We start from the raw sequence: 26,180 nt of genomic DNA on the forward strand, positions 1-26,180 counted from the left end.
ATGTTAACAAAATGAAGGATAAAGATTTTATGATTATCTCAATAGATGCAGAAAAGGAATTTGACAAAATCCAACAGCAATTCATTATAAAAAACTCTCAACAAAGTGGGTATAAAGGGAACATTTTTCCACCTAATAAACACCATATCTGAGAAACTCACAGTGAATATAATACTCAATGCTGAAAAGCCAAGAGCCTTTCCTCTAAAATCAGGAGGAAGATAAGGATGCCCACTCTCACTACTTCTATTGAATGTAATACTGCAAGTCCTAGCCAAAGCAGTCAGGCAAGAAAAAGAAACAAAATTTATCAGAATTGGAAAGGAAGATGTAAAACTGTTTCCAGTGGTGACTGAGTGGCTCAGTCAGTTAAGTGTCCAACTTTGGATCTCCGCTTAGGTCATGATCTCCTGGTTGTGAGATCAAGCCCTGTGTTGGGATCGCTGTTTCGGATTATCTCTCTCTTCCTCTCTCTGCCCATCTCCTGCTTGTGCTCTCTCAAAATAAATAAATAAACTTTTAAAAATTAAAAAAATTCTTTTAATTTACAAATGATATTATTTTTTTAATTCCAAAGTAGTTAACCTACTGTGTTCTATTAGTTTACTTTCAAGGGTACAATCTAGTGATTTAACAGTTCTATACATTACACAATATTTATCATGATAAGTGTACTTTTAATCCCCATCATCTATTTAACCCATCCTCCCACCCACCTCCCCTCTGGTAATCATCAGTTTGTTCTCTATACTTAAGAGTTTATTTCTTGGTTTCTCTCTCCCTCTCTCTCTTTTTTCCCTTTGCTCATTTGTTTTGTTTCTTAAATTCTACATATGAGTTAAATCATATGGTATTTGTCTGTCTCTGACTTATTTTCCTTAGCATTATACTCTCTAGCTGTTGTTGCAAATGGCAAGATTTCATTATTTTTTATGGCTGAATAATATTCCATTCTGTATATATATACCACATCTTCTTCATCCATTCATCAGCCGATAGACACTTGATTGAGCTGCTTCCAAAATTTGGCTATTGTAAATAATGTCACAGTAAATATAGGGGTGCATGTATCCTTTGAATTGGTGTTTTTGTATTTTGGGGGGTAAACACCCAGGAGTGTGATCTCTGGATCAGAAGGTAGTTCTATTTTTAACTTTTTGAGGAACTTCCATACTGTTTTCCACAGAGGCTGTACCATTTTACATTCCCACCAACAGTGCACAAGTGTTCCTATTTCTCCACAGCCTCATCAATACTTGCTGTTTTTTGTATTTTTGATTTTAGCCATTCTGACCAGTGTGAGGTGATATTTCATTGTAGTTTCAATTTGCATTTCTCTGATGATGAGTGACATTCAGCATTTTTTCATGTTCTGTTGACTATCTGTAGGTCTTCTTTTGAGAAATGTCTGTTCATGTCTTCTGCCTATTTTTTATTAGATTGCTTGATTTATGAGTGTTGAGGTGTATCAGTTCTTAATACATTGTGGATGCTAACCCTTTATCAGCTATGTCATTTTCAAATAGCCTCTCCCATTCAGTAGGTTGTCTTATAGTTTTGTTGATTGTTTCCTTGACTGTGCAGAAGCTTTTTATTTTGGTGAAGTCCCAATAGCTTATATTTGCTTTATTTCCCTTGTCTCAGGAGACATATCTAGAAAAATGTTTCTACAACCAGTGTCAGAAAAATTACTTCTTGTGTTCTCTTCTAAAATTGTTATGGGTTCAGATCTGACATTTAGGTCTTTAATCCATTTTGAATTTACTTTTGTGTATGGTGTAAGAAAGTGGTCCCATTTCATTCTATTGCATGTTGCTGTGCAGTTTTTCCAACACCATTTATTCAAAAGACTTTATCATTACATGCTCTTTACAATTTTATCAATAATTAATTGGCCATATACTTGTGGGTTTGTTTCTGGGCTTTCTATTCTGTTCCATTGGTCTATGTGTGTATTTTTTGTGCAGTACCGTACTGTTTTGATTACCACCGCTTTGTAGTATAACTTGAAATCTGGAATTGTAATATCTCCAGGTTTGTTTTTCATTTTCAAGATTGCTTTGGCTATTTAGGGTCTTTTATGTTTCCATACAACTTTTAGGATTGTTTCTCCTATTTCTGTGAAAAATGTTGTTAGTATTTTGATAGGGATTGCATTAAATCTGTAAATTGCTTTGGGTGGTATAGACATTTTAAGTGTATTTGTTCTTCCAATCCATGAACATGGAATGTCTTTCTATTTCTATTTCAGTTTCTTCCATAAATGTGTTATAGTTTTCAGAGAAAGGGTCTTTCATCTCCTTGGTTAAGTTTTTTCCTATGTATCTTATTATCTTTGGTGCAGTTATAAATGGGATTGTGTTCTTAATTTCTCTTTCTGCTGCTTCATTATTAGTGTTGATTTAGTATACTGAGGCATTACTGAATTCATTTATCAGTGCTAGTGTGTTTTGATGGATTCTTTGGGGTTTGCTACATATAGTATCATGTCATCGGCAAATCATGGAAGTTTTTCTTCTTCCTTGCCAATTTTGATGGATTTATTTCTTTTTCTTGTCTTATAGCTGTGTCTAGGACTTCCAGTGCTATGTTGCAAACAAGTGGTGAAGTTAAGACATCCTTGTCTTATTTTGAATCTTAGAGTAAAAGTTGTCAGGTTTTCCCCATTGAATATGATGTTTACTGTGGGTTTTAATGCAAAGGCTTTATTATTTTAAAGTATGTTCCCTCTAAATTTACTTTTTGAGGGCTTTTACCATGAATGAATGTTGTACTTTGTCAAATTATACGGTTTTTATCCTTCCTTTTATTGACGTGATATATCACATTGATTGTGAATATTGAACCACCTTGGCATCCCATGAATAAGTCTCACTTGATCTTGGTGGACGACTTTTTTTAATGTATTAGATTTGATTTGCTAGTAGTTTGTTGAGACTTTTGCATCTATATTCATCTGAGATACTGGCTTGTTATCTCTTTTCTTGTGTTGTTTATCTGGTTTTGGTATCAGGGTAATGCTGGCCTCATAGAATGAATTTGGAAGTTTCCTTTCCATTTCCATTTTTTGGAATAAAGAAGAATTTCTCTATTTGAGAAGAATAGATATTAACTATTCTTTAAATATTTTGTAGAATTCACCTGTGAAGCCATCTGGTACTAAACTTTTGTTTGTTGGGAGTTTTTTGATTACTGATTCAACTGACATAATTTTTACATAAAGAAAATTGTAAACACTCAACCAAAAAACTGTTTGTTCTAGTCCATGAATTCAGTAAGATAAATCATTAACATACAAAAATCAGGAGTGTTTTTATGCATTAAGGAATTTTCTGAAAGATAAAAAGAAATTGATCGCATTTATAATAGCATCAAAAACAAAATACTTAAGAATAAATTTAACTAAAGAAATGAAATGTCTCTACTTTGAAAACAATAAGACATTAATGAAAGAAATCAAAGAAGACACAAATAAATTGAAAAGCATACTATGTTCATGGATGGGAAGAGTTAACATTGTTAAAATGTCAATGTTACCAAAAGCCATTTATAGATTCAATGTAATTCTTATCAACATTTCAATGGTGTTTTTTCATAGAAGTAGAAAAAAACATTCCTAAAATTTATACAGAAACACAAAAGTTCTGAATAGCCAGAGAAGTCTTGAGAAAGAAGAACAAAGCAGGAGACACCATATTTGATTTTAAGCTATGCTGTAAAGCTATAGTCATCAAAAGAGTATGGTACTAACATAAAAATAGACAATTAGACTAATGGAACAGAATTGAGAGCTCAGAAATAAACCCAACACATATATGGTGAACTAATATTTGACAAGAGAGGCACAAATAATCAACGAAGAAAAGATAGTGTTTCAATAAATGGTATTGGAATAATTGAATATTCACATGTAAAATAATAAAATTGGACCCCTGTCTTAAACCATGCACAAAAATTAACTCAAAATGGATTAAAGACTTAATTATAAGACCTGGAACCATGAAACTCATAGAAGAAAATAGTAATAAATTTTTTTGGCATGGGTCTTGGTGCATCTTTTTTAGATATGACACCTAAGCACAAACAACAAAATAAAAAAAAAATCAGTAAGACCACATCAAACTAAAAAGCTTCTTCACAGAAAAAGCCCATCAACAGTGTGAGAAGAAAACCTATGGAATGGGAAAAATATTTACAAACCATATATCCTATATATATATATATACATATATATATATATGTATATATATATCCCATATATATACATATATATATTCAAAATATATAAAGAACTCATGCAACTCAATAGTAAAAAAAATAATCTAATTTTAAAAATGTGCAAAATGCCAATAGAATTTTTTATGGAACTAGAACAAATAATCCTGAAATTTGTATGAAACACAAAAAATCCCTAGGCAGCCAAAGCAATCTTGAAAAATAAAAATAAAACTGGAGGTATCACAATCCCAGATATCAAGATCTACTACAAAGCTGTCGTTATCAAAGCAGTATCATACTGGCACAAAAAAAGATACATAGACTTGTGGAAAAGAATAGAAAGTCCAGAAATAAACCCGTACTTCTATGGCCATTTAATCTCTGACAAAGGAGGCAAGAAAGACAATAGGGAAAAGACAGTTTCTTCAGTAAATGGTGTTGGCAAAAAAAACAAAAACAAAAAACAAAAACAAAACAAACAAACAAAAAACCAGTTGCATGCAAAAGAATGAAACTGGATGACTTTCTTATACCATACACAAAAATAAGCTCAACATGGATTAAAGACCTAAGTTTGAGACCTGAAACCATAAAATTCCTAGAAGAAAACTGTAAGATTCCTAGATGTCTCTTTGACATCAGCTGTTAGAAACATTTTTCTAAATATGTCTCCTTTGGCAAGGGAAATAAAAGCAAAATTAAACTACTGGGACTACATCAAAATAAAAACTTTTGTTCAACAAAGGAAATCATCAACAAAACAAAAAGACAATCTACTGAATAGGAGGAGATATTTGCAAATAATATATTTCATAAGGGGTTAATATGAAGAATATATATAAAAAACTGATACAACTTAACACCCAAAAACCAAATAATGCAATTTAAAAATGGGCAGAGGACGTGAATACACATTTTCTCAATGAAGACATGCAGATGGCCATAAACACATGAAAAGATTCAAAATCACTAATCATCAGGGAAATGCAGATTAAAACCACAATGAGATATAGCCTCACACCTATAAGAATGGCTAGAATCAAAGAAACAAGAAATAGCAAGTGTTGACAGGGATGTGAAGAAAAAAGAAACTCATGCATTATTAGTAGGAATGCAAGCTGGTGTGGGCACTGTGGAAAACAATATAGGGGGTTCCTCAAAAAATTAAAAGTAGATCTACCATATGATCTCATAATTCCACTACGGGTATTTGCTTGGAGAAAACAAAAACACTAATTCAAAAAGATATATGCACCCATATGTTTATTGAGGCTTTATTTGCAATAGCCAATATGGAAGCAGACCAAGTGTCTATCAATAGATGGATAGATAAAGAAGACACACACACACACACACACACACACACACACACACACACGCTGGAATACTACTCAGCCATAAAAAGTAATAAAATGTTGCCATTTGCAACATGAGTGGATTTAGAGGATATAATGCTGAATGAAATAAGTCAGTCAGAGACAAGCACCATATGATTTCACTCGTATGTGGAAATCAAATAATAAAACAAATGAATAAAGAAGAAGACAAAAACAAACAAAACCCCAGGCTCTTAAATATAGAAAACAAAACTCTTTGTTGCCAGAGGGGAAGGATATGGATGGAAGAATAGATGAAATAGGTGGAGGAGATGAAGAGTACACTTATCATGATGAGCACTGAGTAATAAGTAGAATTGTTGAATCATTATATTGTACACGTGAAACTAATTAAAACTGTATGTAAATTATACCTGAATAAAAAATAATTAAAATTATAGAAATAAAAAAATGAAAAATAATTAAAAAAGCGCAAAGGACCTGAGTGGACATTTATTCAAAGAAGATGTATGAAAGGCCAACAGGTACATGGAAAGATGTTCAAGATCACTAGTCATTAGGGAAATGCACATTAAAACCACAATGACTGATCACCGTACATCTGTGAGAATGAAAAAAGAAAGAGATAACAAACACTGGTGAAGCTGTGGAGAAAATCCTTGTGCACTGTTGGTGGGAATTGAAATTGGTATAGCCACTCTGGAAAACAGTGTGGAGGGTCCTCAAAAAGTTGGAAATGGAGCTACTATATAATCCAGAAATTCCACTTCTGGGAATATATCCAAAGGAAATGAAAATCTAACTTGAAAAAATATCTACAGCCTCATGTTCATAGCAATGTTATTTACAATAGCCAAGACATGGAAAGAACCTTAGCGAATGGATAAAGAAGTTGTGGTGTGTGTGTGTGTGTGTGTGTGTGTGTGTGTGTGTGTGTGTGTATGTATAGATTGGGATGGAATATTATTCAACCACAATAAATGAGGAAATTCTACTATTTGCAACAACATGGATGGACCTTCAAGGCACTATGCTAGGTGAATATAAGTCAGACAGAAAAGACAAATACTGTATGATCTCACTTATATGTAAAATCTTAAAATTAAAAAAAAAAAGAACTAGAAAAAGAGTTGGACCTGTGGTTACCACAGACAGAAGGTGGGTGGAGGGAGGGATTGGATTGGAGGAAGGTGGACAAAAGGTACAAATTTCCAGCTATAAAATTAGTAACTCCCAAGGATGCAATGTACACACAATGACTATAGCTGACACTGCTGTATGATATATGGAAAAGGTGTTAGGAGAGTTAATCCTAAGAGTTTTTATCACAAGAGAAAAGTTCTTTCCTATTTTTCTTTCTAATCTTTTATTGTATTTATGTGAGAACATAGATGTTTACCCAACATGTTGTAATCAATTTACAATATATGTAAGTCAAACCATCATGCTGTCTGCCTTAAACTTATACAGTGATATATGTCAATTATTTCTCAAACAAGAAAAAAAACATAGTAGGCCTATGAAAATGTGTAATTGGTCAGATCCTCATCCACAGCAGTGTTATGTGGTTACCTTAGTGTTAGCAGATCAGACAATGTCTTTCAAAAAGAGCTCATAAAGCACAGCCATATTGCTGAAAGAGGGGATTCCTTTTATAAGACTGTATTGGGACAAGAGAGATAGAAACACTTTAAGGAAAGACTGATTTGCACAGAAGTTCAAGTGCTAGAATGAGATGAGAGCAATGGAAACAACAATTTCAATGTTCTTTAGTCTTACACATATATATGTTCCCTTGGAAGCTGGGCTTGTGGAGACTTTTTGCAATATGAAGACTATTATGTGTTTTAAACATACTGCAGATGGGAAAATTAAAAAGAAAAAATAAAAATATAAAAAAAGTCAAAAGTGAAAAAGGAAAAATAATCACCAGCTGGCAGATTAGGTATAATTATAATTAATGATGATGATATTATATTCAAAAAGCAGTGATAATGGGGAAACCACACTGGAAAAGAGAGCAATCATGAATAGTTTGAAATGTTGGCTTATCTGTAGGAGTCATATAGTTGTGTACTCACTGAGTCGATGTAGATGATCCTCATGGCATTTCATAATTTAGAAATAATATCTGTTTTTCTATACCAGTGAGAACAAATGTGCCCTTAGAAAATCACTGGGCTAAAAATCAAATTAGGTGTAATATATTAAAAAGAGGATTTAACTTGAGATTATTAGCAAAACTTTCTATATCCATTAGCAAGAAATAATCTGCTGATGACTTAGAATTGGAGGAGACATTTTGTACAAACTGGTATTTCCAATGAAGATAGTCACACCCAGAGAGGTTACTCATCCACGATCACAGTAAGCTAGTCAGTAAAAGAGTTAGGGCTAAATCCCAGGATTCTTGTTGCACAGACCAGGGATCATTAAAACTCACTTTTAAGGTAACAACTTTTAAGAATTATCAGGTGAAATAAAGGGAACGCTTTTTTTTCACCTCCCACTGGGGAAAAACAATAATATTTTTATTTCCTTTAGAACCACTAGTGGTTCTCTAATTTGTTGTCTAAGGATAGATCCTCTCCTTGAACTTGCTGGAATTGCAGGAGAGGGGAATGAGTGTATCCTAAATAACCTAAGATGTTTAAGAATCAGGTATATTACTAAAATTGTATAATATCTTTTCAAAGATCTAGAGAATTGCAGGATATCAAGTGATGAGATAGAAGTTTTGTTTGTTTAAAGTTTATTCTCATTTATTTTGAGAGAGAGATAGAGAGCAAACAGGGGAGGTGCAGAGAGAGGAAGAAGGAGAGATCCCAAACAGGCTCTACACTGTCAGCGCAGAGCCTGACATGGGGCTCGAACCCACAAACTGCGTGATCATGACCTGAGCTGAAATCAAGAGTCGGATGCTTAACCGCCTGAGCCACCCAGGCACCCCAGAGATAGAAGTTTTAAGCACAAGAGAGTCTGTATGATAACGTAAACAAGATGTCCAGATAGGTAACTCCAGGATGCTAAAATCACAATCTCTCTAGGGGTGCCTGGGTGGCTCAGTCAGGTAAGTGCCCAAACTCTGCTCAGGTCATGATCTCACAGCCCGTGAGTTCAAGCCCCTTTTCTGGCTTTGTGCTGACAGCTCAGAGCCCAGAGCCCACTTTGAATTCTGTGTCTCCCTCTCTCTTTGTACCTCCCCAGCTTAAGCTCTGTCTCTCTCTCTCTCTCCTTCAAAAGTAAATAAACATTAAAAAAATTAAAAATAAATAAAATCACAATCTCTCAGGATTACTGTATTTTCTATTAAGTAAACTAACCCATGCAATGCACTTAGAATAGTACTTGGCACATAGAAGGTACCATATAAGTGTGTGTCGTTGTCATGAGATTTATGATTAACACCTTCATCTTGCTTTCTAATGTTCTCTTTGGTGCCCTGAGCCTGACATGGCTCCAGGAGATGGAGAGTTTCTAGCATGTACATTGTGTATCTCTAATGCTGAGTACTTAATCTGCCATACAACAGATAATCAAAGGTTGATTACTGAGTGAATACTGTTGAATACTGTCACAAGGGGCCAGCTTAACATATCCCTTTCTGTGTAAGATAAACCAAAATATGACAACTGTGAACTTAGTCAAATTGCTATAAAGAGTTTAAGCATTTAAAACAAAGGAAAGTAATATAAGTGAACAAGAAAAATTTTATCCCAGGAAAGACCATAAAAATGGAAGAGGATGGGATTTGTTATGAGGTATACATTCATGGCTCCTATACATGCATGTAGGAGGCTGAATAGCAGATCCCCAAAGATGTTAATGTCCTAACCCCCAGAACCTGTGAATAATCTTAAATGGTGAAAGGAACTTTGCAGATGTGACTAAGTTAATAATCTTGAGGGGCGCCTGGGTGGCTCAATCAGTTGAGCGTTTGACTTTGGTTCAGGTCATGATCTCATGGTTTGTGAGTTCAAGCCCCACATCAGGCTTTGCGCTAACAGCATGGAGCCTGCTTCAGATTCTGTGTCTCCCTCTCTATCTGCCCTTCCCCCACTCTCCCAAAAATAAATAAACATTAAAAAATATTAAAAACATTGGGGTACAAGTGCCCCTATGCATCAGTAAAAGAGCCTAAATGTCCATCAACTGATGAATGGATAAAGAAATTGTGGTTTATATACACAATGGAGTACTACGTGGCAATGAGAAAGAACGAAATATGGCCCTTTGTAGCAACGTGGATGGAACTGGAGAGTGTGATGCTAAGTGAAATAAGCCATACAGAGAAAGACAGATACCATATGTTTTCACTCTTATGTGGATCCTGAGAAACTTAACAGAAACCCATGGAGGAGGCGAAGGGAAAAAAAAAAAAAGAGGTTAGAGTGGGAGAAAGCCAAAGCATAAGAGACTCTTAAAAACTGAGAACAAACTGAGGTTTGATGGGGGGTGGGAGGGAGGGGAGGGTGGTTGATGGGTATTGAGGAGGGCACCTTTTGGGATGAGCACTGGGTGTTGTATGGAAACCAATTTGACAATAAATTTCATATATTGAAAACAAATATTTAAAAAAAAAAAGAATCTTGAGATGGGAAGCTTTCTTTGGATTATCCAGGTTGACCAGTGTAAACACAAGGGTCCTTTTAAGAAGGAGGAAGGAGGATCAGAATTAAAGAGGGAACATGTAAACATGGAAGCAGAAATCAGGGAGGAGACAGGATGCTACGCTGTTGGCTTTGAAGATGGAGGAAGGGGCCATGAGATGAGCAATGTAGCCAAATTCTAAAAGCTGAAAAGAAAATGGAGTGGATTTTTCTCTAGGGCTTCCTCAAGGATACAGACCTCCCAGCACCTTGATTTTATCCCATTGAAACTGATTTTGGACATCTGACTTCCAGAACTATAATGTAATAAATTTGTGTGATTTTAAGCAACTCCATTTATGGTAATTTTAAAGGAGCAATAAAAACCTGAAAAAATGCAGAATCTCTGTATACTAATGCATATAGATTGTAATATGAAGTAACTAAGCTTTATGGCTTTGTAGTTGCAGTTCAGGCATCTGTGTGTCCATCCATCTCATTGTAAGAAGGTGCCTTCCTTATTTCCTTCCTTAGCTTTGTTTTAAATGTACATTTGTACGTGAAACCTGATTCTTCCCAAACCTCATCAGCCTGTGAACACTTCTAGAGCCATGGCAGTTGTAATTCAGGATTCACTGGTCCTTGTTTCCCCTTTGCAAAGTTTCCACATCTAAACTCTTCCTTGGAGTTTCCAAAGGTTGCTTTACGTTTGTTCCCTAAACATTACAGTTCTGCTGGGGGTTATACTGCACTTCGGAAACCATCATACTCCAAAGGGTGTTTCCAGCAGACACATTTGTGGCTAGCATATACTGTGCTCTGCCTTACATGCCACAAAATGCCGAACCTGGTCCGTGTCACCGTTGGCAGGTGAGTTTTTAAGGGAGAAAAAATAGCTCTTCTTAGTACTCTGTGGTAAATGAGTCCCAAGGCAGTGCTCCCAATATCTGATAGAGTTTTTAGGGAGATGGTTGTTTTGTGTTTTATTTATGTCCCCCCTGTTATCCATGGGGTCCGAAAATGAATTCAAGTTGGCGATGCCTATGAGACAATGTGAATCAAGACTCCATGTCATAGTCATAATTGCCCCGTTCCCTTGAGAAACATGACATTTGTACTGCTTCTAACTCCTTTACCTTCCATCCTTCTTTCTCTGGGAAGCTTTCTCTCCCAGAAGCTAGCTCACTCATTTTCCAAATGCATTTGTATTCAGTCTTTTTGCTCCATCTAGGAAGTTGTGGTTAGCTTTGAATATGCCTTGAAGTCTCTCAGACCTCATGAAAATCAACTTTGGGGAGGGTTTTCTCTACCTGTTCACCAGTTATGACATAATGCCACTTGGACTCAGCATAGATTCATCTTTACCTCCATTTTTATGCTTGCCTAAGCCTTATATATTTTCAGTGACCTGGGAGTGACTGTTCAGTCTGTTGTCTTGCAGTGTAAACCAGGATTAAAATACAGATCTACCTGAAAAGACTGCCATATAAATAGTTTTGTGTCTGAAAAATGTCATCTATTTTAAGTCTTTGGATCTGGGTTTTGTTGTCACAAAATAAAGAATCCAATCCACCTGGTGTGTATGGTGTTGGCAAGAGTTGTCATCACCTACAGGATTTGTAAGAAATGTTTATCCACCCCAAATAGGAGGAGTGGATTTGAGGTCTGCCCCGATTAGGGTGAGCCTGAGTAAATAACCAGAAATGTTAACTGTGGCCATGGATGGTTGGTAAACAAGAAGTACTATCAGTGCCTTTGATTCTTTACAGCCAAATGAGCTTATTTGAAATAACAACTTCCATTTTGAACTAATTTAAACTAATACCTATTTAAATGAATACTTTCAACTTTGTATTATTGCTCAGGCCTATTGTGAAAACTTAGGGGTGAGCAATGGTTATTCCATACTTTACTCAGAGAAATTGCTATCTTCTCAGCAAAAGCATTAAGCTTTGGTAACAGATCTGTCTCTGTATTGTTTTTGTTTACTTGTTTTTTAATTTTTCTTCTTAAAGATTTTTTAAAAATTTTGTTTAACATTTATTTATTTTTGAGAGAGACAGAGCATGAGCAGGGGAGGGGCAGAGAGAGAGGGAGACACAGAATCCGAAGCAGGCTCCAGGCTCTGAGCTGTCAGCACAGAGCCGGACATGGGGCTCAAATTCACAAACCATGAGATCATGAGCTGAGCAGAAGTCAGACTGAGCTAACCGACTGAGCCACCCAGGAACCCCTTTAATTTCTTTAAAATATTTATTTATTTTTGAGAGAGACAGAGCACAAACAGGGAGGGGCAGAGAGAGAGGGAGACACAGAATCTGAAGCAGTCTCCAGGCTCTGAGCTGTCAGCACAAAACCTGACGTGGGGCTTGGAATCATGAACCCTGAGATCTTGACCTGAGCTGAAGTCAGATGCTTAACTGACTGAGCCACCCAGGAACCCCTCTGTATTGTTTATCTATTAACACATAATAAACTTACCAAATATTACTAGCTTAAAACAACTAAAAAGTATTGTCTCACACAGTTTCTAGGGTAAAGAAGCAGCTTAGCTGGATGGGGCTGACTCAGAGTCTCTTGTGAGTTTGGCCAACTATTGCTCAGGGCATGATTCATCTTAAGACTTGACCGGAGATAGAAATTCTACCTCTAAAGCCACTCACATGGCGTTGGCATAAAGCTTCACTTTCTTACCAACTGAGCCTCTCCACTGGGGTGATCATGACTTGGAAGCTGGCTTCCGACTGAGTGAGTAGGGAGTGGGACACAGAGAGAGAACTGAACTTTATGACTTCCATTTCTGAATCACATATCATCACTTCCGCATATTATATTCACTAGAAGCAAATTACTAAGTCAAGCCCACACAATAGGAGGAGCTGTGTAAGGGTGGGATCATTGGGTGCCCATCTTGGGTGGTGGCTACCACAGTCAACCAACTTGGTGACTGAACGTGAACAAAGCGTTATGCCGGTTGGAGCTTTTGTTTTTTCTTCTCACAAGTTCAAGGATTATAATAGATAATCTGTATGTATTTGGGCTCTCAGAGATGCTAATATGCTGGAGAATAATTACAGAGTGGGAAACTTGGGCAGAAACATACTCAGTGAATGGGAGAATTTAGCTGTAGGGCCTTTACCCCAATTCCCCAAAGCAACTGATGAATTTTGTTTTTGTTTTTTGTCATCTGAATCATCTTCCAAAGATGCTGTCCAATGATCAACAGCAATTGTTAATTAAGTATCATAGATTATTTTACATATAATTATTTAAGAATCTTTTTTTTCAAATTCCCTCATCTTACCACCAAGGAAAGAAACTGAGATCCAGAATTGTTTCATATGCTATTACAAATCACAAGACTAATTAATTGGCATTTATCTTCATACAATATTGTGTGCAATAGGACTATTGCACAGTAAGAAAGTAAGAAACAAAATAAGAAAGAAAACAAAAGTAAGAAAACAAAATAAATAGCATGTATAGAGAATTACTTTGTGCCTAGGGTCCTCCTAGGTGTTCTTTTAATCCTCCTGACAATATTAGTGTGGTAGAACCAGAATAATTTGCTTCTGTCACACGTAAATGCCATGGCATAGTCAAATTTGACAACAGTCTGGCCCCAAGATCCAGGCTCTCAGCACCCACACTCTGCTTTGTATGGGGAGGTTGTGAAACTTGCACATAATCATAAAGCAAAGCAAGGGGAGGGCCAAGCTGGGAATGCAGCTTACTTACACAGTCATACACCCAGGGAATTCACGCTCATGACAGATATGCTGGTGGCTCTGGAATGATTCCACTCTGCTTTAAGTAGACCCCAAAACTCCAGGAAAATAAAGATAAAGAGGCTGAGTTTATCAGATCTAAACTAGGATTCTGAGTACATTAGACATTCTTAAATGTTAGGAAGTCAACGTGAACCTGTTTCTTAATTACATGTCAAGCTTAGTAATTTTACATTCCAAAAGCACAAAATTTCCTTGTTGCTATAGTATCTGTTAGATATGATGATTTCATCTTTTGTCCAACATGTTAAGAAGGAGCTGGTTTTTGGTGTGGGATAAAATGATGATGGGAGCTTGGTTTGGGTTGACAAACACTAGTCTCAGTGAACACCAATTATTTCTCTTTTTTTTGTTTTCAGAGTGAATCACATGCTAGAGAATCCCCAGAATAGCTTGCATTGAGGTACACAGGATAACTAAAGCTTCTCTAAAGGCTTTTTTCCTATATTTGTTCTGTTTTGTAAATCTACTCAACAATTCAGAGAAAATTCTGAGCATACTTTCTAGCTGCTTCAGTGAAAACAACACAGAACACATAACTATTTGCTAATGCTTTGAGGAAGTACTCATATGGACTAGAATATTGATTCTGAATTTTCATTTTTTAATCTTTTTTATTTTTAAAATATTTTTCTTTATTTTTAATATTGTTAATAAAAATTACTACTCGGAGTACCAAAATTTAGTATAGTGAGTGTGGTTGGTCAGATACAGTATAGGGCACCCAGTTAAATTTACATTTGAGATAAATAACGAATATGTAGTTTAAAATATTTGGTACGTATTTATACTAAAAAATATCTATTTCTTATGTGAAATTCAAATTCAAAATTTGACTGGGCATCTGTATTTTTGTTTTATTTTTAGTTTATTTATTTATTTTGAAAAAGAGACAGCACATGCACAGGGGAGGGGCAAAGGAAGAGGGAGAGAGAAGAGAGAATTTGAGAACCCCCAAGCTGACTCTGCACTACAAGTCCAGAGCCTGACATGGGGCTCAAACCCACAAACCATGAGATCATAATCCAAGCCAAAGTCAAGAACCTGACGCTCAACCAGCCAAACCACCCACATGCCGCTGGACATCTGTATTTTTATTTCCTATATCTGGTAAATTTAATTTGGAGGGTTTGAGGACAATTGGGAATGTTCTCCTCCCTACTGTTCTGTGGGCTGATGGTTTCATTTCTTTGGACTCCACTTTGAAATGCATCTAAGTAACAGCTGAGCCTGTGTATCTTATGCAAAAAGGTGGAGACTTGAGATAAATAGCCTATGTTCCAACTTAGCTCTTCTATTCACTTTGTGTGATCAGGAGCAAAGCGTTTAAAATGCCTTGTGTCTCATTTTTTTTTTTTTCCACTGGAATCATAGGGATGATAATACCCACCTCAGAATATTCTTCTCAGGATAGAATGTATTGAAATCCTTGATGTTCTCCTATATAATAGCCATGGAATATATTTGAATTATTGTGTCCATCTTTCTTGTTGCTATAAAAACATGTGACCCAAATTTCTTTAAGTTCTATTTGCTTGTGGGTACAAATAGTACTACATTAATAATAGTTTGAATGTTATCAATTTCTTACCTAACTGAATAGTTAAGCCAACCTACTCTCCTGATTCTTTCTTCCATTATTTTTGGAGATATCAGGGGGGTTCTCACATGTTTCTATAAATTGTTCTTTTCAATTTTTCCATTCCCAACCTATTTTTTAACATTTTGTAGTTTTGATAGCAATTTTTGGTTTACAACAAAGTTGAGAGGAAGGTATAGAGATTTTACACATGTCTCCTCCCCCCACACATGGATAACTCTCCCCTCACCCCAATATCAGTATCACTCACCAGAATGGTACATTTTTACCAAGGATAAGCCTACATTGAAGCATTATATCCTCCCAAAATCCACCATTTACCTTACGGTTCACTTTTGGTGTTCTACATTCTATGGGCTTGGAAAAATGTATAATGACATACACCCATTGTTATAATATCATACAGAGTGTTTTTACTGCCCTAAATATTCTCTGTGTTCTGCCTATTAATCTGCCACCCCCACAGCCACTGACTTTCTTGTTGTCTCATAGTTTTGTCTTCTCCCAAATGTCGTAGTTACAAAAATATATAAGTAGCCTTTTCAGATTGACTTCTTTCACTTGGTAATATGCATTTAAGTTTCTTCCATGTCTTCACATGGTGTGATAGTTCATTTCTTTTTCTTTTATTATTTCTTTATTTATTTAATGTTTATTTATTTATGTTTGAGTGAGGGAGAGAGAGAGAGAGACAGAGAGACAGAGAATCCCAAGTAGGCCCCACACTGTCAGCACAAAGCCCAATTCAGGGCTCCAACTCATGAACTGTGAGATCATGACCTGTGCCGAAATCAAGGGACCCTTAAGTGACTGAGCCACTCAGTCGCCCCTGTTCATTTCTTTTTCACACTGAATAATATTCTATTGTCTGAGTGTATCATAGTTTATTTGTCTATTCACCTACTGAAGGACATCTTGGTTGCTGCCAACCTATGCTTTATCTGTTGTTCATGAGGCATTTTAACAATGTTTGTCATTCCTCACACTGCAGCTTCTTACATCCTTGAGGCGTCCATCTTTTTATTCAGGGTATTAGTTCCATGTGCTTCTAAAGCTTTGGGAAGGCTGGTACAAAAGTGTACTACATTTGCTCTAGTACTCAGAACCCTAATCAAACCATGTTCTGAGGACCAGTGAGGACAATTCTTCTTTCTCCCTTGGCATTTAGAATGTCTGATATACTAATGCCTAGGTGCCCATATTTTACAGTTTTCTTTGTCAAAAAGTTCTTTGTGGAAGCCAGACCTACTCATATAAGCCTATCCTACTCTCCTTCTTCCTTCCTTTTTCCTTTTCTTTATGTAAAAATGGAGTTTAGGTCCTACTGAAGTTGCCCTGAAGTTAAGAAGATTCATTTAGAGTAAAAACCACATGGCAAACTGGTTTCCCTATCCAGAATACTCTATTCCTTATCCCATAACCAATTTTACTCATTCAGTGTTCAGTGAAAAGAATTTAATGTAGTATTCAATATAGATGTAGAATTAGAGATACAGAAGTGTATTTAAAAACTCAGAATCCCATGGTATTTAAAGAGAAACAGATAAAATGGTTGTTAAAATTTGAAGCTTCAGAAATGACTTAGGGGAATATTGTGCATTAGTGACATTTGTGTGTTTGTTTTGATCTCTTTTGGGGTGAACATTAGAATCTGTGTATGCTATGTTTTGGATAGATCCTTTGGGTATAAAGTAACAGGACTTAATGAAGTGATATTTTGGGAAAATGCCAGAACTAGGAATCAAAAGCATGGTTTTACTTAGGTCAAAATCCAAGGGTATATGAATGGCAAGAACACCAAGATATGTCCTAATCAAACAGAACATTCAGGAAATCTAAATGTACCTATTTCCTGTCACTGTTGCTTTGTACATGGTAGTCTCATTTCCTAGAAAGGTCTTTTCCCCTTATTCTAAAATTATCTGATCCTTCCTATGAATCATCTTCCTTCTGTCCAAATGGCCTTTGTCGTCTTCACGCAGAGACCACCATTTTACAATCCAAGTAGCCTACAAACATTTCTTTATTGCATATGCTGCTCACAATTTTAATGACTTCTTTGCATTACATATTTCTCTCACCTCCCTGAAGGCAGGGACCATCTCCTATCGGTTTTGTATTCTGAGTGTTCCTTTAGCACAGAGCTTAGTGCATAGTAACTCTCAGTAAAAGTTTACTGAATTGAACAAAGAAAGATCGATCAGTGGCTACAAAGTGAGAAGTGTATGCGTAGAATTATTTCATTCTATCATATACATTATTCTCAACTATTAAAAATGCTTAAAGCTTTAAGGAATTATAAAAAAGGCAATAGAGATGTGAACAATTTGATATGTCAGGAATTGAAACATATTAATCTTCTGGCACCTAAGAACTGATTCCAGCATTGATACGTATCTTTTATTTTCTTATCATGCTTAGAGTCCAGATGGATTTTTATTAGTTCACCGAAACAATGCAGCAGACTCGACTTGTATTTAAATCACTATAATTAGTTTAATCTTAAAATAAAACAAATGAAATTGCTAAATGGGCCTGAATATTTAGTTATGACATTTTAGTGCCCAATAAATTTAAATGAGAGAAGAAAGCAATATACCTCCCTATGATCTGATGAGTAACTTTCTGAGAGCAGCAGCTGATGTTACAGACTTTACCTAGCCTTTTGGGCTCAAGCACACGTACTTGATTTAGATAAGGTTTCGTTTAAAGATAACTTGAATGGATTTTATGCCAAAAGCAAATAAATTGTTTTGGTTCTAGATTAGAAGCCAGTTTGTCATGAATTCCAGTTTGTCTGAAACTTTCTGTTCTTTTGATGGGGATCCAGTCCAGAGGGTTTTCTAAGAAATCACTTGTCTTAAAAAAGCTGGAGGAATGAGATAATATATGAATAGTGAACAATTTGTTAAGCATCAACACACCCAACACTGTGATAGCCGCTTCACCTTTAATCCCCATCTAATTCTATGAGGTAGATGTGATTGCTGTCCTCACTTTACATGGCTAGTAGCTATGAAAGGGGTCTGTATCCAGACCCTGTTCTCTTAAAGGCTATTTCAATTAACTATAGAACGCGCACACATTGTTGTTAAAAGTTGTGATTAAAGTCTACTGATCGAGTAAATTAATATTACCCTGCATGAAGAACCCATAATCAATTAGGTGTAAGTATTGCTTTTGAACCCTGAGCAAATGTATTTCCATGAAGACCACAGTCCATGTGGTTATTCATGTTGTGGCCACAAGGGGGCGTATGCTAAAGGCGAAGGAGTCAGTATGGTCTTTTTCCATCAGTAAGTTACCTTTGACATGTGTTCTTTGATTTAGACTGATGCCTGGGCTTGGAATTTAACCTTCCTACTCCTTTTCCAGTGTGTTAAAAAGGCCTTCCGATAGCCCTCTGCTCTTTATGCCTAATTGCATCACTGGCACATTCCATGAAAATAACATGGCTTTCAAAAGGCCGTTTCCAGGGTGGGTACTAAAAAACACCATTATCATCTAACACAATGCAATTCAGTTACTTTTAAATGAGATTCTTTCTTTTTTGTAGCTCTTTCCTAAAATCTGTTGGCAAGTTCTGTAGAGCTATAAGATGGATAGACAAGAGCTTTAGCTCACAGCAAAGGGGAATTTGATCACCAACATAAAATTGAATAAAGAATGCAATCTGGAACCAACTGGCTGAAAAAACAGTTTTCATCTACTTAAGATAATTATGCTAAATACACTCATTTAATTTAATAACTATATTATTATAACTATGGATTAAAAACATATGCCACAATAAAAGTTTGGGAGAAAACATTATAGAAACATAGGAAATTGACTCATCATTTAATAAACTTCTAACAAGGAGAAGAATTCATTTTAAGCACTATAGAAATTCAAGGATTTAATGTAATCTCTTCAGCTCTTTTTCCCCCCCATGTGAAGTACTTGTGTAGATAATTTGATATGAGCCTGTTGAGGCTTCATCTCTCCGTGTATACTTTTATAAACTGGATAGGGAAGTAACTAAAAAAGAATTATGAAGATATAGATTTTTATGTATGTGTGTATGTATATTAAATATTCTATTTGCAGAGTTTTAATATCTGTAATACCCCTTGAATATAGTCCTCCACATTCACATATGAACATAATTTATTCATTCAGTGGATAGTTATTAAAAGCCGAATGTATGTCAGGCATTATTCCAGGCACTTATGATTCATTAGTAAACACAATAGCCCTAAATACCCTCACTGTGAAGCATACATTCTAGTGAAAGAAGAGAGGCAGCAAACAACATAATGAACTGGTAAATTCCATGGTGTGTTAATACAGTCGACCCTTGAACGACACGGGTTTGAATTGCACAGGCCCACTCATACCTGTTTCTTTTTTGTTTGTTTATTTCTAAATAAATACAACATAATACTGTAAATGTATTTCTCTTCCTTATGAATTTCTAAATGAAATTTTCTTTTCTCAAGTTTACTTTGTGATGAGAATACAGTATACAATACATAGAACATACAAGATGTGTGTTAATCGATTGTTTATGTTATCAGTAGAACTTCTGGTCAAAGTGGGATATTAGTAGTTACGTTTTGGGAGAGTTGAAAGTTATACATGGAATTTTGACTGCAGGGAGTGTAGTCCATAACCTCATGTTGTTTGAGGTTCAACTTTTATAAATACTATTGAAAAAATAAATCAAGTTGGAGAGGATTAGGATTGCCGGGGAAGATTGCAGTGAGGCCAGAGTGGGCCTCATTGAGAAGGCAACACTTGAATAGGACTTGAAGGAGCAGAGAATTTGCCTTGTAGACACCTGGAACAGAGGGCTGGACACCGCAGGTGAGAGAACAGCCAGTGCAAAGGAGACCAGAGGCAGAACAAGGAGAATGACATCATCTGACTCAAGTTTTTAACAGATTCACTTTGATTTTTGTGTTGCAAACAGACTGTGTATGTTGGGATGGGTGGAGTTTTTAGGTTTCCTAGAAGACAGGATAGTAGCTCCTGTCAGAGAGATCACAGCAGATTCTGCCTTTATTCTAAAAGTTGAGCCTACTGGATATCCTGAGAGATTGGATACTGGGGGGAAGGAAGAAAGGAAACAGAGATTCTCCCGAGGTCTTTGGTCTGAGCAGCTGGAAGGGTAAGGCTGTCTTCAGCTAGCACAGGGAAGACAGTCAGGGTCAGAGTGAGGGTGGGGAGGGGATGAGAACTTCAGTTATAGGCAGGATGAATTTGAGATGCTCAGTCAGCATATGAGTGTCAGTTGGGTTATCATCATCTCTTCCCATTAAGAATAATAAGCCTTGGCACAGGATCACCCTTCCCCTCTCCCATCCATGACAGACCTTCCTGATAAAAAAGTCCTCCATTCATGCTAGCTTGATTGAACTCAGACTCTTTCTTAACACATGGACCTAGATAATCAATACTTCCTGACTGCACTTTGAGAGTAAGATTAATCCTAATGATTATCTTGCTAAGCTACAACGAGGACAACCAGGTTCTTCAACCAGATTCTTGTCTCATGATGGTAGCCAAAGATTTCTTTTAAATATATACTTTATCAATATCTACATGGGGATAGGCTGGACACAAGACCCAGCTTATTCCATTTGATCTTAGCATTTCCCCATGGAATAAATGTGGCTTTCTGCATTTTCCTAGGATGGGAAGGAGAAATGAAATGTCCTAGAAATCTGTCTCACGCCTGCTTGACAGCAGATTTTTGTTGAACTTCTTTGTAGTGGTCATCTTTTTTTCTTTGGCAATTTAATTTTTTTCTTTTGTAGGGTGAAAGAAAGAACAGGCATTCTGGATTTTGCCAGTGATCAAGGCTTCTGATTTCCTAATAAGAAAACACTTCAGTTTTGGAAGGAGGAGGGTGGAAATCTGATTCCTTTTGCCAATTAAGTCTCAGCATCTTGCATGTTCTTCCTGTTCCTCCCACAGAGCAAACATGTTCTCTCTACCATGTACTGTGATTTAACAAAGGATAAGTGAGAGTTCACAGTACATTTCTTCCCTGGTACCTAGACACCAGAGAGTAGGGTATTTAAAATGAAGTCATTGAAATAAAGTCTGGAGGACATGCTGTCACAATATATCACTCCTTCATTTCAAAAGGAGTTTATTAAGGGTGTCCAGACTTTTGTTCAGTTAAAAAAATATTTTACCTTTTTTTGAGGGCAGCAATAATCCATTTGGTAATAAGTGACAAGAAAGGTATGTACAATTCATGCTGGTTAGTAGATTATCTTCGTTTGTCTTGCTTGCGGCACATAAACACAGATGTCAGGAGAGAGCCCCTTTGTCCATTAATCTGAGGATGGAAAGCTGCTGATGCAGCAGCTGGGATGTCTATATCATCTGTCCACATGCTAGTTCTTTCCTGGTTTATAGAGTAGGGTGTTTTTTTTTTTTCTTGTCTGAGTATAAATCAATTGAAAGAGAACTTTAGAGCTATTTAGAATTCTAACCACTTGTGTTAAAACAAAACTCCTTTGATTATGGAATATTTCCATGAATTTGCTTATTTAGTAAAACCACAACTCTCTTCCTTTCCATTATTCTGAATTTGTGTGTCTGAAAGAAGGAGCAGTGTACCTAAAAATAGATTTCCAATGAAGTCAGTCATTCCTTTAAAAACAATCATTTTACAAGTACCAAATGCATAGGAGATTCTTTACTAGTAAAAGAACATTTTAATAGAGTTGGCAAATTAAAGCCTAGAAAAGCCAGCATACGTCCTCAAGCTGCAGGCATGTCGACCTGTAGTGCTTCCCATCAAGAGTCACATGTGCTGTAGAAAGTAAAAATGCCACCCTGACAATTGGGGAAACACTTGGGAAGTTAATGCCTATTAGGTACTATAGTTAGCAACATTATCGGGGGGGGGAGTGATAAGGTAATGGGCATGAAAAATGCTCTTACGCTCAACAGTGAAGGGGAAAATAAAACATGGCCATTGCTTAACATCCTCCAGTTTGATGGCTTGTTTTCTACACATACCATGGAGAGAAGATGGCCAAAAGTAAGACAGAACACAGAAGTGTGAATTCAGTTCTATTACATTTGAATTATAAGGCCACAAATGTCTCTATAAGCATGTTGTAAGACTGAGTAAATATCTGTTCAAATAAGTGCTGTCTCCTTCTAAATAACCTTGTTATAGAAACTTGCCCTGTTTTGTTCTTTGTTATTGTTGTAGTTGTTTTATTTTATTTTGTTTTACAATTACCTTTACATCCTGTGGCATATTCCCTTGGATAACCTCAGTGATGGGGATATTTCATCTTCCGAGGGTGGCTTCTAGAAGGTATTCAGTCATTTAAGGACATTTAGTGGAGACGATATTTAAAAACAACAACAACAACAACAACAACAACAACAACAACAAAAACGTTAAACTGGATAATACTGATTTAGTCAAAATAACACAGTGATTCTCAAAATGGGATTCCCAGACAAGCAGCATCAGAATCACCTGAGGATCTTAGGTGGGTCTCACCCTTAGAAGCTATGATTTGGTAAGTAAGTTAGTCTGAAAATGTGTATTTCTAACAACTTTCCAGGGGATCCTGATACTGCTGTCTAGGAACCACATTTTGGGAAGCACTGTAATAACATATGTTTCTAAAATAATTATCTGGATTCTATATTTTATTCTTTTTAAGTGTACTTACCTATTTTGAGAGAGAAAGAGAGCACACAAGCATTGAAGGGACAGGGGCAGAGACAGAGGGAGAGAGAAAATCCCATCTGCACTAAGAGTGCAGAGCCTGATGTGGAGCTCGAACCTAGGAACTGTGAGAACATGACTCGAGCCAAAATCAAGAGTCAGACACTCAACTGACTGAGCTAGCCAGACACTCCTGTCTGGATTTTATTTTTAGGCTGGTTTTAAAAGCTGTTCCAGAGTTCCCCAAAGTCAGGATTAGTAGAAAAAAAGGTGTAACTTACCTGTGTGAAGCTCTGTCAATGCCTCCCCACTGGGGATCATTGTGTGTAGTCTGTAAGACACTAAGGTCTGTCAGGGCAGGGATCATTTCCATCTTGGTAACTGTTGTGTATTCCATGCTTCAAATGGTGCATAGAACAGAGTAGACATTCTGAATTGATGTTGAATACTGAAGTCTAAAATCTTTGGCACAGAAGATCCTTCATGATCTGCCCCTTTCTTACTTCCCCCTTCATCTCTTCCACACCATACCTTGGACCATCCAGAATATTGAGTTCACTTAGTTTCCTAAAATACTATGTTCTTTGCCACTGCTGCAGAACCAAAAGACGGTCTTATTTTTACTATTTGTTGCCAAATCCTGTGACCTTTGGGAAAATGGATTAGAATTGGTTAAGCCTGATCCAGTAATTTGCTCTTAGGCCCTGAAGACAGTTGTTTAGTATTCTGTCTGTGTAGTCAAAATGAATTATTGGTCAGCAGAAATGGAAACTATTTTAGGTGTAACAATAGAACATTTGAAGAATATCTGAAGTGGCGACAGTGGGAATAGTAACTGAAAGGCCAGTCACTTCTGTTTTTGTTGAATCAGACTTGAGGAAGGGGGTTGGAACACAAAGGATTTCTCTGACATTTTCTTGGCCCTCAAAGACCTTAGCATTCCACCCAAAAATCTGTATTTTCTTTAGAGCACTTGAATTGAATCCTTTTTTACTTGTTTTGGTTAGAAAGGAGAGAATATAGGTGTTTGGTTTTGCAATTCTGAAATGTCAGCAAGCAGTGGGAATCTTTCAGACTAAGGAGAATATACCTTGGTTTGTATTAGTAAGAGAGTGTGAATTACAGTGCATTCCAATTGGAATAAAAGAAAAGTAAAATCATATTGAATATTATAAATTGGTGTATTTTTCTGAGGAGCGCTATGGTCTGACTGTTTATTTCCCCTCAAAATTCATATGCTATAATCCTGACCCCCAAAGGCAATGGTATCAGCAGATGGGGCCTTTGAGAGGTACTTAAGTCATGAGTGCTTTTCATGAATGGGATTAATGCTTTATAAGAGAGGCTCTGGAGTGCTCCCTGGGCCTTCCACCATGTGAGGAAACAGCAAGAATGCACCAGCTATGAACCCAAAAGAGGTCTCTCATCCAACCATGCTGGCCTCTTGATTTTCGACTTTCCACCTACCAGTACTGTGAGAAAGAAATTCTGTTGTTACTAAGCTATCTAGTCTATGGTATTTTTTTTATAACAGCCTGAGCAGAGCAAGACAAGGAGCAGAATATAGACATGACCATGGACACAGAATAAAGAGGACCTAGAAATATGCTTTTATGGACATTGATGAAAGAACTGCAGTCAGTTGAACATTTTGCCCATCTGCCAGGACTCTTGCAGGGGGAAGTGCAGGTGATACGTATGGAAAAAAGCAAAAGCACTATGAAAATGTATTTGTTAGTAGTGTTCACCAAAAGCCAAGATCTGTTATAGATATTTTACCTTGCCTAGTGGTTAAGAATATAAAGTCAGGGATTAGACACACTGAATTCAAATTCTAGTTCTATCACTGAGGAATTCTGTGATCTTGAACACTGATATAAGTTAGCATATGTAAAATGAGGATGCTAATAATGCTAACAGCACAGAGATGCCTTGAAGATCTAACTGGATAATCAATGTAAACGTCTTAGCACAGAGTAATTATTCAGTGCACACAAGCTATTATTATTAATGTACTGTTGCTCTATGTCAGCAAGAAGAGTGGGTATTGACTTTCCAGGAGGTCTTACCTTTTCGGAAACTAGTTGTTTTTATTCAAAAGATCATCAGTTGCTTCTCCTCTTTCTAGTCAGGTGTATTGTAGAGACATATTTAATAGCAGTAGCTTATTTATTCACTGGAAGACGTACTGCAATCACAGGCTATTTCTTAAGGACCTGGTTTTCTTGACTCAACACTATAAGATGACAGCTTATACTTAGTTCACATTCCTTCAGTTCAGCTCACTGATTTAAAATTGATTCTGTCCATCCTTGTGCATTCATGGATGATGGGTCTGAATTTAGACCAAGTAGCAACAGATTTTTTAACATGTAAATATAAAATACTGGCATGCTAGGTGTTAGAATGCTTCAAAAAGAAAACCTACCCTGTGTAGCTGAAATCATAAAAAAAAAAAACCCATCATTCTACTGCCCAGAATTTACTCTCACTCTAAAATGCACCTTGACATGTTATCATAAGTTTTGTAAAAATATCAGTGAGTTCAAAGTGTTTGATGAATTCAAAGAAACAACAAGTACTCACTATATGGGTAGCCGGAAGAAAAACTTGGGATAGTTGAGTTTCTCTCTCTCTCTCTTTTTCCTTGGATTACTTCCTACCTATGAATGCCTAAAGGTGGTTTCTGTCTTTTAGTTTAAAATGTGGTACCTGTTTGCTTTTGTTTATAATCAAGTACCTTTCCAGAAGGAAGAAAGGTACATGTAACCCCACAACCCTGACCATTTCATCCCTCTATATCCATTTCCCAGTTTCAGGAAAGTGGAATTGATCACCTCCACCATTTCAACCCATAAGGGCAGCAAGGGTGAGGCATCAGCATCAGTGGGCAATGAGGATTGCTTCAGGCTTCTGGATCCTACTGCCCCTGTCGCCACCACCATCTTTGGACTATAA

Source organism: Acinonyx jubatus, chromosome C2, assembly GCF_027475565.1.
Source record: "Acinonyx jubatus isolate Ajub_Pintada_27869175 chromosome C2, VMU_Ajub_asm_v1.0, whole genome shotgun sequence".
NCBI lineage: Eukaryota > Metazoa > Chordata > Mammalia > Carnivora > Felidae > Acinonyx > Acinonyx jubatus.